Source organism: Aethalodelphis obliquidens, unplaced genomic scaffold (assembly GCF_003676395.1).
Source record: "Aethalodelphis obliquidens isolate GAN/ISIS:26980383/991018 unplaced genomic scaffold, ASM367639v1 scaffold71, whole genome shotgun sequence".
Classification (NCBI taxonomy): Eukaryota; Metazoa; Chordata; class Mammalia; order Artiodactyla; family Delphinidae; genus Aethalodelphis; species Aethalodelphis obliquidens.
The window spans coordinates 5,421,169-5,441,106 of NW_020838015.1; positions in this window are offsets into that span (position 1 = coordinate 5,421,169).

The following is a 19,938-nucleotide window of genomic DNA, read 5'->3' on the forward strand; positions in this document are numbered from 1 at the left end:
AAGAATAAGAAGTTTAGAGCTGGAAAAAAAATCAAAAGTGCCTGGATTAAGTGCTGTCTCTATTAAATCATTCTATTAGCACGCACTTTCACTTGTTTGCTACAATTCCCACAGATGGTTGCACTTAGAAATTTACATGTTTCATCTTAATTTAGGACAAAGTAAAATTGGCCCTCTGCTCTAATTCGCTGTTAACAAACCACTTTGTTACTCACTTGGACCACTAATTACCAAAGACCAGAGATTGACAGGAGAAGAAAACAGCAGAGAGAGCTAACTAGAGAAAGAGCTATAGTGCCTAAAGAAAAGACCGACATAATTAAAAAGGGAGAAGTATGTATCCTGACAACATTCAGAAAACTTAAATGATGCTTGGCTGCTCTCTTTATCTAGACTGGCTTCCTGACCCGCTAGTTGAATACTGACACCTGAGTCTCATTTCTGACTTTATCAAACATGTACTCCCTTTCACCTTTTTTAAAAAATAAATTTATTTATTTATTTTTGGCTGTATTGGGTCTTCGTTGCTGCATGTGGGCTTTCTCAAGTTGCAGCGAGCCGGGGCTACTCTTCGTTGTGGTGCGCGGGCTTCTCATTGTGGTGGCTTCTCTTGTTGCGGAGCACCGGCTCTAGGCGCGCGGGCTTCAGTAGTTGTGGCTCGCAGGCTCTAGAGTGCAGGCTCAGTAGTTGTGGTGCACGGTTTCAGCAGTTGTGGCTCACGGGCTTAGTTGCTCCATGGCATGTGGGATCTTCCTGGACCAGGGCTCGAACCCGTGTCCCCTGTGGCAGGCGGATTCCTAACCACTGTGCCACCAGGGAAGCCCCCCTTTTATCTTTTGACTCAAAGGTATTCCTCTTAGGAAATCATAGCCATCAGTAGCCTATTGTGGGAAAAACTGATGAAATCCTAATAAAGTCTTTAGTTACTAGTATTATGCCAATGTTGATTTCTTAGTTTTGGTAACTATACAAGGTTATGTAAGATGTTAACATTAGGGGTAGCGAGGCAAAGAGAATACAGGGACTCTCTGTATTATCTTCCAACTCTTCTCTAAATCTAAAATTATTTCAAGGGCTTCCCTGGTGGCGCAGTGGTTGAGAGTCCGCCTGCCAATGCAGGGGACACGGGTTCGTGCCCCGGTCTGGGAGGATCCCACATGCCGCGGAGCGGCTGGGACCGTGAGCCATGGCCGCTGAGCCTGCGCGTCCGGAGCCTGTGCTCCACAACGGGAGAGGCCACAACAGTGAGAGGCCCGCGTACCGCAAAATAAATAAATAAATTAAATTAAATAATTTCAAAATTTTAAAAAATATTAACCAAAAAAGCCTTCTGTGTGCCAGCACTGTGCTCCACAAGGCTGTGGTTGGCACTGCCAACAGGTGGATATGCCCTTACTCTGTCAACTGTACAGCCTCTACAATTCAGGAATATAAGGGAACATCCAATCCACCCTGCACTTGTGCTTTGGAAACTGACTCCTCTGATGAGGAGGAGGGATATTTCTAGGAGCAGAGTTCTGTCCACAGTAGGAGGGAACAAAGAATTCTGAGACTCATCACTGCCTGTCTCACCCCCGCCCCCCTCCAGCATCAACTGGATTCTGGAGTTATCTAGAGGGTCTCAGAAGGAATGTGACTGTCACAGAAACCTTTACTACAGAACAGACTGTTACCACTTTCTCTCCTCTTACAGATGCTCCTTGAAGGAAAGCTCATCTGCTACTCCACTGGCATGTGGGACACACGCTGCCAGGTTGATCTGCTGCAGGCAGAGCTCTCCACTGACACACGTTGGCAGCCTGTTTTGCTGACTGGAGTTTCTGCTCAGGCAGACCTAGGGGATGCTTAGCAATATCCTCAGCACCTTTGTATTGACACACTCCTGCTAAGGATTCATGATAATAATCTAATGAGATGAACCCTGTAAAAGACCTTAGTGGTGGGACTTTCCTGGCAGTCCAGGAGGCAGGAAAGACTCCATGCTTCCACTCCAGGGGGCACAGGTTCGATACCTGGTCGGGGAACTAGGATCCCGCATGCCGTGCAGTGTGACCAAAAATTTTAAATTTTTTTTTAATTTTTAAAAAGACCTTACTGGGTATTTTACCAGGTAGGGGTTATTATGTGCTAGATGATTTTTTAGCTAATTACTTCTTTAAGAAAGATTATTTACCCTCTCTCTGCCATAGGGTTCTTGACTCAAGTTTGGGATGTATTAAAGCTAACATTCTCTGCTCCCTTCCTCAATATATCCTGTAGCCTTTCTTAATATTTAAAGGAGTTTTAAAGCCTCTTGGTTAAGCTGTATTTGTTTGCAAGTTCCATTACTGAGTGGTCCAGGAGACTCAGTAAAAGCTTTTTACTGAAAAGGCAAATCACACAGACTAAATCAATCAACTGTTTGTTCTCAATTTATCCAAAACTTTATATTATTCTTTATCCATCAGCTATAGATGGAAGGAAGGTAATATGAAGATTATTGAACAGTAAAAAAGGAGGGACAAGCTAATGTTTTGTATTATTCACCATAAGATACAAGGAGCACTGGGAAAATAATGATGAATGAGACAAGCACCCTGCCTTCATGCAGCTTACATGGTTGCAGGGGAGAGAGATAAAAATTAATTAAACATAGACATCAGTAAAATGTCATCATAGATATTGTGCAGGAGAGAAATAAGGGGCTGATATAGAGAAGAAGGTAGAAGGAAAGGGAAATCTACTTTGGAATGGACTGTCGGGGAGGCTTCTCTGGGAAGACGGCATCGGAGCTGAGACCTATAGTAAGAAGGAAGCAGCTCCACAAAGATCAAAGATCAGAGGCGAAGAGCATGGCAGGAGCTTATGTAAATCCCTGGGGTGGGAAAGTTGGGCATGTGGGAGCAAGTGAAAATGAGTGGGGCTGCAGCACATCAAGCAGGGGCAAGTGGTCTACGACTGGCTTGGAGAAATGAGCAGGGACAAGTGATGCAGGGCCTTGTAGGTCATGGGATGGAGGTCTGCTTTTGTTCCAGGTACAGAGAGAAGCCAAGGAAGAGCTCTGAGCTATGGGGTGACATGACTGGTTTCAGACTTTAAGAAGATTACTTTTGCTGCTACTTGGAAGGAGGCACTAAAGCAGATCAAGAGTGGAGAAGGAAAACCAGTTCGAGGCTGCTGCAGTGCTCCATACCTGGACTAGGATGGTGCCAAGGGTGAGTGACAAAAGAGGGCAGATGCAGGATATATCTTGAAGAAAGTACTAGACTCTCCCGTGGATTAGATGTATGGGCTGAGGAAAGGAAGTATTATTGATATAATAAAATAATACCTAAATCCAATAAATATTCCCTGAGAAACACTGCAGTAGGCACCATGAAATATTCTAGAGCATGCATGGGTGGAAGGCATGGGTGATGGATGGCTCAGAGTGACGAATAAAGGTGGAAAAGGAAAGAGTGTCTACCATGTGACAGATTGTTAGCATACATTACTTCACTGAGCCCTTACAAGACCACTGTGAGACTAAAATCCTCGTGTTCATTTTAGTGAGGAGGAAACCAAAGCTCAAGGACATTATGTACCATGCCTGAGTCATGCTGCTAGTAAGCAGCAGAGCCAGAATTTAGGCCCACATCTGTCTGGTTCTAAAGCCTGTCTGTGCTTTCTTCTTTGTTCTACACAGCCCACAAGGAATTTACAAACCAGTGAGGGCATCTGAAGCTTAGGACAAAAATGTATATGTATATTTATGCCACAAAGTTTTATAAGTACTATAAAATGTAGAAACAAATTTCTCAAACAATTCCAATTGTGTGGGTGTACTGGTACAGAAAACCAAGGCATACAGTCGTCTCTCAAGATTTTCCTGCTAATCCTTGATGGAAAGGTAGGACTGTAAAAGAGCTGCTAAAAGCCAAACTATTTCTGTCTCCCAACATTTTGGACCATTTATCAAGTCCACCAGAAAACAATAAGACTTTGGCATGACCACAAGATAGACAGGCCATGGTAACAAGAAGTGCATAAACTCGATTGTGTTGTGAAGTAAATCTGCTGCAGGACTGCAAATCAGTTTTGCTGCAAGTACTGAATCTTCGAGGTTCCCTGAAGTTTAACTTAAGCCTAATACTAAATTAAGTAAACATATTTTTTCCAGGGGGTAGGTTTGGGTTTTGACACATTAAATACAACTTTAGGTTAAATACAAATTTGAGGAGCAATGATAAGGCATGAAATCCACATGAGGTTTTTGCCTCTGATGAGGCGTTGACTCCCTTAGAGAGATCATTCATCACTCAAACACAGAAAGGGCAAAGAAAATTATTCCAAGTTTTTTAATATCATGAAGGTGGCACAGACTCTTGAAAATTAAACAATTTTAAATGCAGAGTTTCCTGCAATTCTTTCCACAAAACCTAGAGATGTTGTTTTTCATTCTCTATAGATTGCTGGTTTCACTGCTCTCTGTGTGTCACAAGATAAAGTCAAAATTTTGGAAGGAAATAAAAGACACTTTTCCCATGAATATTCATATGTAAGAAGCCCTCGCCCTCAGCTACCCATCACAGTGGGTTATTGCATTAGTTACCTATGGCTGAGTAACAACTTACCCCAAAATTTGCCTAAAACAACAAATATTTATCAAACACTTTCTGTGGGTCGAAAATTTGAGTGGCTTAGTGGGTGGTTCTGATTCAGGGTCTGCTGTGAGGTCATAATCAAAATGTTGGCCAGGACCGAAGTCATCCTACACTCAAAGAGAAGGAAAGCCTGGGGCTGGGGGGGATCCAACTCCAAGCTCACTCATATGGCTGTTGGCCAGAGGCCTTAGCTCCTCACCAGACTGGTCATACCGTAGGACTGCTTGAGTGTTCTCAAAACATGGCAGTTGGTTTCCCTAAGAGGAAATGATCCAAGACAGAGTAAAGCAAGGAGGAAGCCACAGTGCGATTATGACTTAGTCTTGGAAATTATATAGCACCACTTTTGCCATATGCTATTCATTAGAAGTGAGTCTCTTAAATCTAGTGCACACTTAAAGAGAAGGAAATTAAACTCCACATCTTGTCTCGAAAGGAGAAACATCAAAGAATCTGTGAACTTATTTTAAAACCACCATAATCATTGAAGTAAAAAACTAATGTGCTTCCCCATGAAACAGAAAAAGTTGCTATTAAATATTAGTGGTGCTTTGTTGTGATTGCCTGTTAAGAGCGATGAGTTTCTTAGTAAGAAAACAAAATAATGGTGACCTACTGTATCATGTGGGAAATCATTTTGATACAATGGTAGCCATCATCGATATCAGGCAAGCTATTCCAGAATCCCAGAGGTTACAGAACAGAAAGGTTCACAGATCAAATTATGAAGCAAATAATAAACATACAGTTTATTAAATCTATTTGAAACACAATAAGAAGCAAGAAGGAAAAGATGGGATAGCTTAATACACTTAAGACAAGACAAGCAGGGTGGAAGAACCACACACCTGAACCTTCAGAATGTCCTCTCTCTCTCTCTCCTTCTCTGCACCCTCAGCCTTTGCCCGCTGATGATGCAGTTAGAAAACTATGTATTGTGGGTTCCAGAGAAAGGCACTCCTAGACACAGATGTAGCCTGTCAATAAGCCTGCAGAACAGCTATGAGATTCATTTCTTTTGTTTGGGAAGTGTAGGGCGCGGTCAGCTAACTGCCACGCAGCAGGAAGCTGAAGTAAGCTGAATCATCCTTCCTGTGGCCACTGCACTTGCGCTAAGTATACTAATGAGGTTTTAAAGTAGCGACCTATCCGATGCTGGCTCACAAGTCGCACCATCGGCGAAAGCCAATCACAGAGCGACACATGTTCTTAATCCCTATATAAGCAGACTGCTATAGGATTGCGGTGTCTTCCTTCCATCTTTTCTTTAACCAAGCTGTGCTCCAATAAAGTGTGATACGAGAAGAATCTTGCGTGTGGCGACTCGTCATTCTGCTGGTCGGAGGCGGCTCACCGCATTTGGTGCCGAAACCCGGGAACTTCGCGCCCTGCATGGAGGACCGATTCAGAACTCGACACACGGAGTGAACCGTCGGTGAGTAGTCCAGTCAGGATCAAGATCCGATCTGGGTGCCATCAAGACTGACGAGAATTGTTGAAGAAAACTTCAGAGAAGATGCTGAGCTGGATGTTCCTGATGATTCTTCCCTTGCTTAGGGCAGAGAATATGACGTTCTGGGGAATTAGCCGGACCTGGCCAGTTCCCATGCCGGTTCACTCTCAGAGCAGAGTTCTTCCAATATTTTATTCCACTAGTTGTGAAATGAATACGGCCTGTACCCAGCCATTGAATTATGACTGGGCACCGTATAATGCCAGTGATTTTATTTTGAATCGAAGTCTTTGTATTAGTTGGAATTCCACAAAGGATTAGATTGGAGAATTCCTAAAGGGAAACTGGTCTCAAGAAGCTGAACGGATGATATTTAAGCAAAAGATTCAGATTATGCAACTGAATGCTACCAAGCTGGAACCCGTTACCTTTGGAGATTTTACCTCTTGGCTCTCTTCTGCCTTTTCCTTCTTTAAAGAGTGGGTAGGGGTGGGGATCTTTGGGCTCTGCTGTATATTTGGGATTATAATATGTCTCTGGTTGGTCTGTCGCATGCGCGTCAGGGCACATCGAGATAAGGTCCTACTCACTCAAGCACTTTTGGCTGTTAGTGAAGGTGATTCTCCCGCAGCCTGGATCTCCGTCCTAAACAATTCGAATGGATTGCCCTTGCACGGAGAGGCCCTGTTGCCATTGCACCTCTATAGGGAATCAAAACTTATTCTGAGTCAGCCTTTGCACCCCGCAGCCCTTGTTGGCATTGCACGCAGGAAGGTGTCTCAGACATGCCAACGGAAGGCTGCCCTCGAACAGTGAGCACATCATGAGGTGAACACTTGTACGGGCTACATTCTGCTTGGTGATTCTAGTAAATAAAAAAGGGGGAGATGTAGGGCGCGGTCAGCTAACTGCCACGCAGCAGGAAGCTGAAGTAAGCTGAATCATCCTTCCTGTGGCCACTGCGCTTGCGCTAAGTATACTAATGAGGTTTTAAAGTAGCGACCTATCCGATGCTGGCTCACAAGTCGCACCATCGGCGAAAGCCAATCACAGAGCGACACATGTTCTTAATCCCTATATAAGCAGACTGCTATAGGATTGCGGTGTCTTCCTTCCATCTTTTCTTTAACCAAGCTGTGCTCCAATAAAGTGTGATACGAGAAGAATCTTGCGTGTGGCGACTCGTCATTCTGCTGGTCGGAGGCGGCTCGCCGCAGGGAAGAGCACGTGTGAAGCCATAATTGTACCCTACAGGATGCCACCAATAGGTGGCCAGTTTAGGGGTGACATAACTGTCAACCAGAAGTAGCATCATCATGATTTGGTCTTGGTTTTTCCATTACTTTCTATCCATAAGAACACTCCTGTCTATTCTATTCTATACTCCATTTATTCTATCTATCTTTTAACATATCTTTTAGGTTACTAACTTACTGTCTAAATTTAAAACCTCTTATATGTTCTGCCTGTCTCACAAGCTACATGCTTACTCATTATCTATACTTAACAGATCCTGTGAATTTTGCATATATCTTATGAGCTTCTAACTTATTACTATTTATGCTTAACACTTCTCGTGGCTTTCATCTGTCCCATTTAATTTTCTTTTCCATAGCAGAATTGAATTATTGAGTTATAGCAGAAATATCAATGATAGCAGTTGTATTATTCTCAAAATAATACCAAAAAAGAGACATATTACACTGTATCTAAAAGCAGAGACAGCTCTTTGCTAATTGAGGGAATATTTTTTCTCAATATGTATTTGGATTATATGATCTCTAAAAGAAATGAGTGATAGCATTTAAAAGACGTGAGTAGGTCACTGAGTTCTGGAGCTGCATAGCTGACAGCTCTGCTGGTCAGTAGTAGATCTCTACCCATACACACACCCTTCCCCCACCACTGCCTGCAGAACAACTGGTGACAGACATCAAGGTCTATCAGGCAAAACGCAGGAGATTTAGTGATGACTTCAGGAACCGGACAGGATCCAGAGAACCTCTTGCAGGTTGAGTTCTCTGGAAGCAGATGCTGTGATAGAGTCTGGGGTACAAGATGCTTATTAGAGATCAATATGTTTAAAAGAAAGGGGAGCAGAGGGAGAAGCTGAGCTACAGTGCAGGCCCAATACAGCCCAGTTCAATCCAGTGAGGATCTCTGAAGATAGGATTGTTCATCAGAGTTGTCTCCTATCAGGACAAAACAGCAGGGCCTTTATACCACTGCCGCTCTTAGTCACTGGATATGGGCTGCCCTGGAAGGGCATGAGCTCCCACAAGGATTCTTTCTGCAGATGAGGCAGACCCTGAAGGCAAAGCCTTCCTTGAAGAAAGAACTGGGTGGTGCAGCTCTGTGTTGAATACCGAGCCACACCAATCTTCTTCTGTGGGATGGGATGTGGTTCTCCTGATAGGGAGGAGAGACTATTCAGACTGAAAGATTTGAAAGATAGTATCCTTGGGAAGCAGAGGCCAAAACTAAGGAGAGAAAAGCCAATTAGGAATTAGGGGGAGCTGGCGAAGGGTGGCCTTCTCCAAGGGAAGACCTATGTCTCTGGGTGCATCCCTTGGGAGATGGAAAAGAAACTCAAATGAAACAAGAACTTTGATTTATATCTCTACTCTCTGTTCCTCTTTTCTAAAAACACTTTATCCCTTTAGGGACAGGGTAGCCAGAAGGAATCCCCCATATCTCTGAGAGAGAACACTGTGGTGATTTCTGGCCCTGGAAAGTTTCCCACAGTTAAGCCTAAGGTAGCAGAAAGCACCAAGCCCCTAAGAGAATGTTCTGGAGAGAGCATATGCAGAAAATAAGACCACACCTTTTGGGCATGGTTACAGATAAGCAGATAACACCTCTTAAGAAAGAAGGGAGGGACCCCAGCAAACTCCTAGTTTACTTAGAAACTTCCGACCTTGTGGAGTAAAGTAGCTTTTTCTGAGATGTGTGCCTAGGAACCAGAATATAATTCTAATCTAAATTCTGAATTTTCCAGTTCAGTCACAGGTTCCTATCAAAGGTGGGTAGATTAGTCAGGAAACAATAACAAATCGTAAAAGCTCAGTGGCTTAACCCGACAAAAGGTTACTTCTCACATTATACAATCAATACAGTCAATGGGAGACTGTGCTATACACTCAGTCACCCAAGGTATAGAAGCTCCACCATCTTGAAGCTATGCCATTTAGAAAACATGTTCTCCACCCACTTCTACATGCCAACTCATTATTCAGAATCCAGTGCCGCGGCTACAACCTCAAGGCAATGGAATTTGGGGATTGTAACCTTCCTGTGTATCCAGACAGTAGAAAATGAAATGGCATTTGGTGAGCACATAGCATTGCCTCTTATGTAATGAGCAACAGATGGCAGTTTGGTTCTGCAGAAAATCCTAATGAGCCTTAAACCCCACTTCTCAGTTACTCTTACTTTCATCTGGCTTAAATAATCCCAGATTTGACACTGCATACCAGCAACGCCAAACAACTGCTTTTGGGAAGAAGACATTAAATTATACTTTTGAGACCAACTGGCATCTAGGGGCTACTGCCTTAGCTTATCTATAAACCTTGAAACTGCTGGGGTATTAAAAATGATGAGTAGGAAAAACTATATAAATATGCTCAGGGTCAAATAAGATTTTAGAAAAAATCTTCACAATTTTAAGAAAACCGGAATCAATAGAGGACTGGTGGTCTGTCAAAAACACCACGGAGCAAGATAAGCATTCTTCTACACTCTTCCTCAGAAGATAAAATTAGGTAGCTCATCGAGGCTGTTTCTGTGGAGCATTTCTTCTAAATATATGAATAAAGAGAATTTTTCCAGAACATTCATGCCATCTAAACTGACAGATAAATATGGCATCTGAATACCTTTTATTCATTCCATCTCTTTCTCAGTTTAATAAAACCATGATAGGTATCATGGGTTGCCTCCTTGAGATGAGTAGATGATTTATTTCCAAATATGTATTCAACATATATTAAGTGTGAGGCAGTTTCTTCTGAAGACGTAACAGTGATCATACAGAAGAATTCTCTGCCCATTTGAAGCTTACATTCTAATGGATAAAGGTAGACAAACAAATAGTTCAGTGAGATGAATCGTGGGTCAAAATGCTGTAAGTGCTACAAAGAAAAACAAAGCAAGGAAGACAAATGGGAGCTGAGATGGGAGCTGTCATGGGCTTCACGTCACTGTGAGATCATTCCTGGTGCTCTCAAGGCAGATAGTGAAGGGGGAAGAGGGCTTGGACATGGAGGTTTTGCCAGAAACGTGCAGAGCTCTGGTCTTCTTTTCATTCCTGTGAATGGTGATATGGAGACTGAGGAATAGATTATTGTAACCAGAGAATGTAGAGTTCTGGAACTCCCTCTGAACTCTTGCTCTCCATTGATTTTTCTGTTTTTCCCATTGAACTGTGAATTCCTTGAAAGCAGGGACTGTACCTACTGAGATTCAATAAATGTTGGATGACTAAGTAAACCTCTATGAGATGCATTTTCAAGCGTTGTGGTATAATTGATTAGCTAGCAAACTATACAAATGGCTTGGTAATTGTGGTGGCTTTACAATGTGTCAGCTTGGCTAGGCTGAACTACATTTTCCAGAATTCCCTTTCTTGTATGTTTCCAGTTAGGGTCAGCGACAGGGGAGAGTCTTGAGAACTTTGGAGCACAGCAGGGAAGCAGCAGGCATTTCGTAGCTCATACATATTGTTGCTGATCTGCTGACTCACTCATTGGTGTGAGGCAGCAGCTGGACCTGCAACTGTTCTACCTTTCCCCGGATTCTCCTACAGCAGCTCCAATTCCTGAGGCAGGTGTGTGTGTGTTTTACTCTTTGAGGAAACATCACAGCCACACCCACTAAGGGCAGGGGCCACAAAAACTAACATGGATTTCAGTCTGTCCTTGTGGGGTTCTAGCCTGCCTTTTCTCTTCCTCACTTTACAGCCATCTTTCCTTCCTGACTGCCTGCCCTGTGGGCTTCACATGCTAGCATCAGACACAAAGATTTACACACACACACACACACACATCCTCGTGGCTCTGCCTCTCTAGCTGAACAGTAATGAATATAAATTTTTAATCATTAATGTCCCCAGGGAGTTAAGAGAAAATATGGCATCTGTGAAAAAACACTAGGATACTATAACAAAAGAACATTCAGAAAACAAACAGAGAGGAGCTTCAAGATGGCGGAAGAGTAAGACGTGGAGATCACCTTCCTCCCCACAAATACATCAGAAATACATCTACATGTGGAACAACTCCTACAGAACACCTACTGAATGCTGGCAGAAGACCTCAGACTTCCAAAAAGGCAAGAAACTCCCTACGTACCTGGGTAGGGCAAAAGAAAAAAGAATAAACAGAGACAAAAGAATAGGGACTGGACCTGCACCAGTGGGAGGGAGCTGTGAAGGAGGAAAGGTTTCCACACACTAGGAAGCCCCTTCATGGGCGGAGACGGGAGTGGGAAGTGGGGTGAAGATAAAATAGACTTTAAAATAAAGAATGTTACAAGAGACAAGGAAGGACACTACATAATGATCAAGGGATCAATCCAAGAAGAAGATATAACAATTATAAATATACATACACCCAACATAGGAGCACCACAATACATAAGGCAACTGCTAACAGCTTTAAAACAGGAAATCGAAAGTAACACAATACTAGTGGGAGACTTTAACACCTCACTTACACCAATGGACAGATCATCCAAAATGAAAATAAATAAGGAAACACAAGCTTTAAATGACACATTAAACAAGATGGACTTAATTGGTATTTATAGGACATTCCATCCAAAAGCAACAGAATACACATTCCTCTCAAGTGCTCATGGAACATTCTCCAGGTAGACCATATCTTGGGTCACAAATCAAGCCTCGGTAAATTTCATAAAATTGAAATCGTATCAAGCATCTTTTCCGACCACAAAGCTGTGAGACTAGATATCAATTACAGGAAAAAATCTGTAAGAAATACAAACACATGGAGGCTAAACAACACACTACTTAATAACCAAGAGATCACTGAAGAAATCAAAGAGGAAATCAAAAAATACCTAGAAACAAATGACAATGAAAACACGATGACCCAAAACCTATGGGATGCAGCAAAAGCATTTCTAAGAGGGAAGCTTATAGCAATACAATCCTACCTTAAGAAACAAGAAACATCTCAAATAAACAACCAAACCTTTCAACTAAAGCAATTAGAAAAAGAAGAACAAAAGAACTCCAAAGTTAGCAGAAGGAAAGAAATCATAAAGATCAGATCAGAAATAAATGAAAAAGAAGGAAACGATAGCAAAGATCAATAAAATTAAACGCTGGTTCTTTGAGAAGATAAACAAAATTGATAAACCATTAGCCAGACTCATCAAGAAAAAAAAGGGAGAAGACTTGGGCTTCCCTGGTGGCGGAGCGGTTTAGAGTCCGCCTGCCGATGCAGGGGACACGGGTTCGTGCCCCGGTCCGGGAAGATCCCACATGTCACGGAGCGGCTGGGCCCGTGAGCCATGGCCGGTGAGCCTGCGCGTCAGGAGCCTGTGCTCCACAACGGGAGAGACCACAACAGTGAGAGGCCCACGTACCACAAAAAAGGAAAAAAAAAAGAAGAGTCATGTACCAAAATGTTCATTGCAGCCCTATTTACAATAGCCAGGATATGGAAGCAACCTAAGTGCCCATCAACAGATGAATGGATAAAGAAGATGTGGCACATATATACAATGGAATATTACTCAGCCATAAAAACGATTGAAACTGAGTTATCTGTAGTGAGGTGGATGGACCTACAGTCTGTCATACAGAGTGAAGTAAGTCAGAAAGAGAAAAACAAATACCGTATGCTAACACATATATATGGAATCTAAGGGAAAAATAAAAAACGGTCATGAAGAACCTAGGGGCAAGATGGGAATAAAGACACAGAGCTACTAGAAAATGGACTTCAGGATATGAGGAGGGGGAAGGGTGAGCTGTGACAAAGTGAGAGAGTGGAAATGACATATATACACTACCAAATGTAAAATAGATAGCTAGTGGGAAGCAGCTGCATAGCACAGGGAGATCAGCTCGGTGCTTTGTGACCAACTAGAAGGGTGGGATAGGGAGGGTGGGAGGGAGGGAGATGCAAGAGGGGAGAGATATGGGAACATATGTATATGTATAACTGATTCACTTTGTTATAAAGCAGAAATGAACACACCATTGTAAAGCAATTATACTCCAATAAAGATGTAAAAAAAAAGAAAACAATCAAAAGAAGTTATTATAACTCAAAAACAAGATAGCAAAAATTTTTAAATTCAATAGATGGTTTGGAAAATATAGATGAGGAAATCTCCCAGAAATGAGAGCAAAAAGATTGTGACTTCTGCCTTGCTCACTTGCTCTCTGGCTTTTCTTGCTTGCTTGCCCTGATGAAGACAGCTGTCATGTTTTGAGCTGCCCTAAGGAGAGGCTCGCGTGACAGGAAACTGAGAATGGCCTCCAGCCAACAGCCAGGGAGGAACTGAGGCCCCCAGTCCAAACAGCCCACAAGGAACTGAATCCTGCCAACAACCACATGAATGAGGTGGGAAGTGGGTCCTCCTCCAGCTGAGCCTTGAGATGACTGTGGCCCCAGCCAAGGCCTTGATTGCAGTCTCGTGAGAGGCCCTGAGCCAGAAGACCCAGCTGAGGAGAACCCAGATTCCTGACCCACAGAAACTGGGAGGTCATAAATGTTTGTTGCTTTCAGCTGGTAACTTTTGGGGTGATTTGTAATGCAGCATTACATAACTAATATACTACTGGTAGGTGATCATTAATCTAAAACTAGTTGATCTGTATTCAGATCTGTTGTAAGTAAAGCATAAACACTTATTACAGACATATCCTAATTCAATCATGTTCAGGTTAGGTGGAAAGCATTACAGTTTGGGAGTATAATAAATGGTGTAAACTTTGTTCTAGTCTCTCTCCCTGACTAACAGTACCATGGAGTAAACTTGGCAGTGAACAAGACGTTCTCAGAAGAGAAAGACAGGTTTCCATGGGTCTAGGACTAACTCCAGAATTTGGCAAATCTGAGAATCCTGAAGTCTAAGGAAAACAAAAGATGCATTTGTTTGTCAGTGATTAGGCTTTCCTGGGAAGTTTTCATAAGTGAATAACTCAAATCCTGATATACCAAGATACCTAACCCTAGATGAAATGTGCAATTATTAAGGTTGTGTTATGCATGTGTGTATGCAGAACTGCCTTACTATAAGTTACAAATCACTGAGAAAGGCCAAGGTTATGTAATTTCAGGATTAGTCTTAAACCTGAGATTCTTTTCTTGCTCTATGTTTTTAAGGGACTATGTCAATATGCCAAGTTGCGATATATTTATAATGTCAAATATGTATGTCAGTCTCATTTTCCTCTTCCAGACATTTGCACAGTATGTGCACCCATCATGTGATTAATAATTGTTCTATATTTAGGAAATATATTCCATGAAAGCAGTGAGAGCTGTGGTATTTAGATAATGGTGCAAGGATTTCTGTATGAAAAAAATGTGTGTTACATGAGAGCTGCTTTTGTAGTTTTTAAACAGAGATTTCATATTGCAATGAATCTTTCATACATGTTTAAGGATTTTAAAAATGTAGAAAATGAAGAAGATGAAATGAAGCCTACATTGTTGAGCTCTAAAGGAATTAGTAGTCTTAGATTACAACGCTCCTCATGTGATAGTCCACCAATACTATGCAATGCTCACTTAGTACTGATTTTTTTAGTATTTATTTTCTCACTTCAACTCTATGACTTGCTAAGTGAGTAAGAAAAACTCACTTGTCTTGTGTGTCTCTTCTTTATTACTCACACAGAACACTTCACTTCCAGCCACCAAATGGGGGGGGGGGTTCCCCCACCAAGCAATTCTCTGAGACACTAGCTGGGTGTCCTATAATTCAATCCAATTTAATTTTGACATTATCTACCTAGAGTTAGCATCAGATCCTACAAGGTCAGAGTTCAGTCCCACAAGACTGCCCCACCCCCACTTCAGATGCCAATTACAAGTCCCAGGTTATCACCTGTACTTCTGACCCACCGGCTATAAATTGAGTTCCCACAACCCCCTCCTTGGGTTGGATAATCTGCTAGAATGACACAGAACTGAGGGAAACACTACTTACCAGTTTTTTATAAAAAGGATAAGATAAAGGGTACAGATGAGCATCCAGACAGAAGAGATGCATAGAGCAAGGTATGTAAGAAAGGGCATAGAGCTTCCAGGACCTCTCCCAGCACCTCCATGTGTTCATCAACCTAGAAGCTCCCTGAGCCCCATACCACTGGAATTTTTATGGAGGCTTCATTATTTAGGCAAGATTCATCATTAACTCAATTTCCATCCCACCCCCCCTTCCTGGAAGATGGGGGATGAGCCTGAACGTTCCAAGCTCCTAGTCATAGCTTGGTCTTTCTGGTGACCAGTCCCTAACCAGGAGCCCACCAAGCATTGTTTCATTAGAACAAAAGATGCTCTTAGTACTCTTATCACTTAGGAAATTACAAGGGTTTTAAGAGCTCTGTGCCAGGAACCGGGGGCAGAGGCCAATATATATTTTTTCTATTACTTCACACTAAGACACAGAAGCAAATAAAAATACATGTAAACAACTATAGGAAAACATCGTAATAAAAACTGACTTTAATAACTTAAAACTCTCTAAACACAGGAGGACTGTCAAATTCACTTTTGATTACGAGACTAGGTTTTGAAAATGGAAGGACTGGCTAGAACAATTAGCAGAATTGCTTATTAAAAGAAAAGCGTATTTTTCCACGAAATTTAAGTTGTCTATTTAATGCTTAACTACTTTGGTAGGCAGTGATGGTTTAAACCAGGATAGCATTTACTTCACTTCAGGCCTGGAACATATTTTTTTTTTTTTTTTTTGCAGTACGCGGGCCTCTCACCGTTGTGGCCTCTCCCGCCTCAGAGCACAGGCTCCGGACGCGCAGGCTCAGCGGCCATGGCTCACTGGGCGCAGCCGCTCCGCGGCATGTGGGATCTTCCCGGACCGGGGCACGAACCCACGTCCCCTGCATCAGCAAGCGGACTCTCAACCACTGCGCCACCAGGGAAGCCCCTGGAACATATTTTTAATGAGTATCAGAGGAAGAGTGCTGAAGAAATGTCTAACAATACACAGGAAACATCTATGCCTTTTCCTCACCTTCCCTTTAATCACCTAAAAGAAAGCTCATGCACTAAATCCCGTGTAACTTATTCATACTAGACAGCCCCAAACTATCATTCTGAGTTAATTCACAATTCTAACATATTTCATTCATTCATTAAACAAATACTGAACACCTACTATAGGTCAGCTCCTTATGCTAATTGTTGGGATTATGACAACAAAATAGAAACAGTTCCTGCCCTCATGAATATTGCATTGAACAAATGATTCTAATAAAATATGTAGTATTATAAAACACATTTTAAAATGCAGTGTCATTATTGGAGGAGAATTAAGGGAAAACGTGGCAGGGAGACCTAAACTAGTGCAGGCAATCAGGGAAGGCTGACTTTCCAGCCAGGTAAAAGATGATGTCATTCATTAAGATAATAGAGGAGGGAGAGTAGTGATGGCAGGGGAAATGAAGAATTTTATTCTAGGCCTGTTGAGTGAGCTTATGGTGCCTACACACAAGTTATGATATTTTAGCGGCAGTTGGATGAACCTTGTCTGGACCTCACAAGAGACGTCTGACTTGGGAGTCTCCACCATATGGCTGGTAAAGGAAGCCACAGGGGTAAATGAGCTACCCAGTCAGAGGACATGGAATGGAAGAGAGGATGCCTAGGGCAATATAATGAAAGGCAAAAACATCCAGAAAGAGGGAGAAGAAAAAGAGTCGGAGAGAGAGCTACCAGAAAAGTAAATAGAAATCCAAGAGTGCACTGCTCCAGGAGGAAAGGGAAAAGAGTGCCTCAGGGAGGGAAGGAACGTTGAGTGCCAAATAAAATGACAACTGGGGAACGTTAATTAGATTACTGACAAAACACTTACTGATAAACTTGGCAAAACCAGTTTGAGCAGAATGGTAGAGACAGAATACAGATTGCTAGAGTGGGAGCTGAATTAGGAGAAACATCGAGTATAGACAATTCATTCTAGAAGTTTGGTTGTGCAAGGGAGTTGAGAGAGCTTGGACAGTGAGTGGGCAAGAAAATGAGAATGGATTGAATAAGCAATAGGTGAAGCAGATGAGACAAAAAGAAACTTCTGTCTTTCCCCCCTCTCTCTCCCCTTTGGTAAACATAAGTTGTTTTCTATGTCTGTGAAACTAACACAGTATTGTAAATCAACTATACTTCAATTTTTAAAAAGAGAGAGCTTTTTTTCCTTTGTCTTTTGAATGGGAGATATTTGCAGATTTACATTTTGATGGGAAAGAAAGTGTAGAAAAGAAAGGGTTAAAAATAAAAGTGGAGGAGGAAGATGGAGATGAAGAGGAAGAGAAGGAATGACAATGGCCAGAAATAACGAGAATACTAAGGAGAGAGAATTCAGAGCACAGTTTCTACTGCAACTGGAAGGAATGAGGAAAAGACTGGTGCAAATGCTGAGAAAGGTTTGTAGATGTAATTGCAGAAAGTTGAGAGGATTTTATTATCTTATGTGGTTTCCAGGCCGCATAAGATTAAAAATAAGAAATTAAAAGGTGTGGACTTATTAGGGGCAAGTACATTGACCATTATAAAAGAAACAGTTGATCTTAAAGGATATTCAATTCATTTATTTAACAAACATTCACCTAGTACTATAGTAGGTTTTACGAGAATACTTTGATAAAAAGAACATTGTCTTAATTTTATGAATCGGTGAAAAAAAACAAGCTTCCCCCCTCAGTAAATAGTGACCCCACCATTCCAGCATTCATCTAGTCGCTTGGAGGAGAAACCCAGGAGTCAACATGAACTCCTTCCTTTCCTTCACCTACCCTCCGCGCGTGCACACACACACAGACACACACAAATCCCATATCCAACTCACTGGGAAGCCGTGTCAATTCTATTTCCAAAACAGATCTGGAATTTGACTGGTATTTCCATCTCCACTGCCTCAATCTTGATCCAGACCACTAGCATCTTTCAGCTAGACTATTGCAGTAGCCTCTATTAAAGAATAAAACTTTAACTGAGTAAATTTTTAAAACCTTATTGGCTTTATTCAGCAATTCATGAATTGGGCAGCATCCAATCCAGCAGGATAGAAAGGAGCTCTGAGAGGTCATGCAAGGTAAACGATTTTATAGACAGAAGGAAGCCTAAACCAGGAAGTTGGACTAAGCAAAAAAGCAGATTGATTATTGCAGGATGACTTTCCTTTAGGGGATGGCAGGGGTTTATCAGTCAGATTACCTAACTAGTGCTGATCAGGAGATTACTGATTGGCTGGTTTAAGATTCCATTACTGGGAGAGGCGAAACTGTAATTAAATTACATTTCAGTTTGGTAATGTGGGGCTTAGCATAAGCGACTCCATTTTGAGCCTTCTGTCTAGTCTTTAACACCATCTAACTTGTCTCCTCCCGATATCCAGCAGCTAGAACGTAGATCAGATCATTATACTCGCCTATGTAAAACCTTCTAATGGTTTCCAACTGCTCGGAAAATCAAATCCAAAATTGTCACCATGCCCTGAAAGACCTTACATGTTTTCCTGACTACCTTTCCACACTTCCCTCATTCAAAACACCTCCTCCAAAAAAAAGAAGTTATCATAACCTTAAAAAAAAAACAAACCACCTCCCCCACACAGGGACAGGGACATAGGCCCCGCCCCATCTTAGTTCCTAGAATATGCTAAATTCTTTTTCAACTTGGGGGCTTTGAACTTGCTGTTCCTCTGCCTAGAGCACGCTTCCCCTGGCTTTTGCATGACTGGCTCTTACTCAACCTCAGCATCACTCCTGAAAAAGACCTTCCTTGATAATTTCACTAAAAGTGTTTCACTTTACCACCTATCATAGCACTTTAACGATTCCCAACAGAACACTAAAGACAATCTGTAGTAATTTTATGTGTTTACTTTTGTTGTTTGTATTTCCCAATAGAATGTAAATTCCATGAGGGCAGGGACTATGTGTGTCTTGTCCCCAATTCCTAGAACAGTGCCTGGCATATAGCAAATATTCAAAAACGTAGCCTGAATAAATGAACTGCTCAAAAACTAACCAATAAACAAGGCAGAATGAAAGTATACTGAATTACACATAAGATAAAATTTGTGAGAGCATATAAGAAGAGATGATAAATTCTCCTTGTTAAATAAATATAATTACAGTGAGATAGTGTTTAAGGCAAAACTAATCTATGCTACTAGGAGTCAGGATGACGCTTTCTCTTGGAGGGGTGCAGGTTCTGTTTCTTTATTTGAGTGCTAATTACCCAGCTGTGTTCAGTTTGTGCACTTTTCTGGATGTATACTATATTTTTTTTAAAAAGTTAAAATTGAGGAAAAACATAGCTTATATGGACCATATGACATCAAGGTACAACTGATGTTCATAATGGTGGCCTAACTGATCAAAAAGATTAAGTTATGTTTATTGTGAACTACTTTCCAAAACTTCAAGTGTACAACATAGTTTTTAAAAGATTTCTGGTAAAAATAGGTAATATTATGCCACCGAGTTGGGTCTATTGTCTGAAAAAATTGACTTAAGTGGAACACCTTGTACTTCCATGATGCTCAAGAAATAAAGTATTAATACATTAATGCCATTAGAACAACCGCGAGAACCAGGCCAGGACTATTGCCCCGATTTTACAGAGGAGAACACTGAGG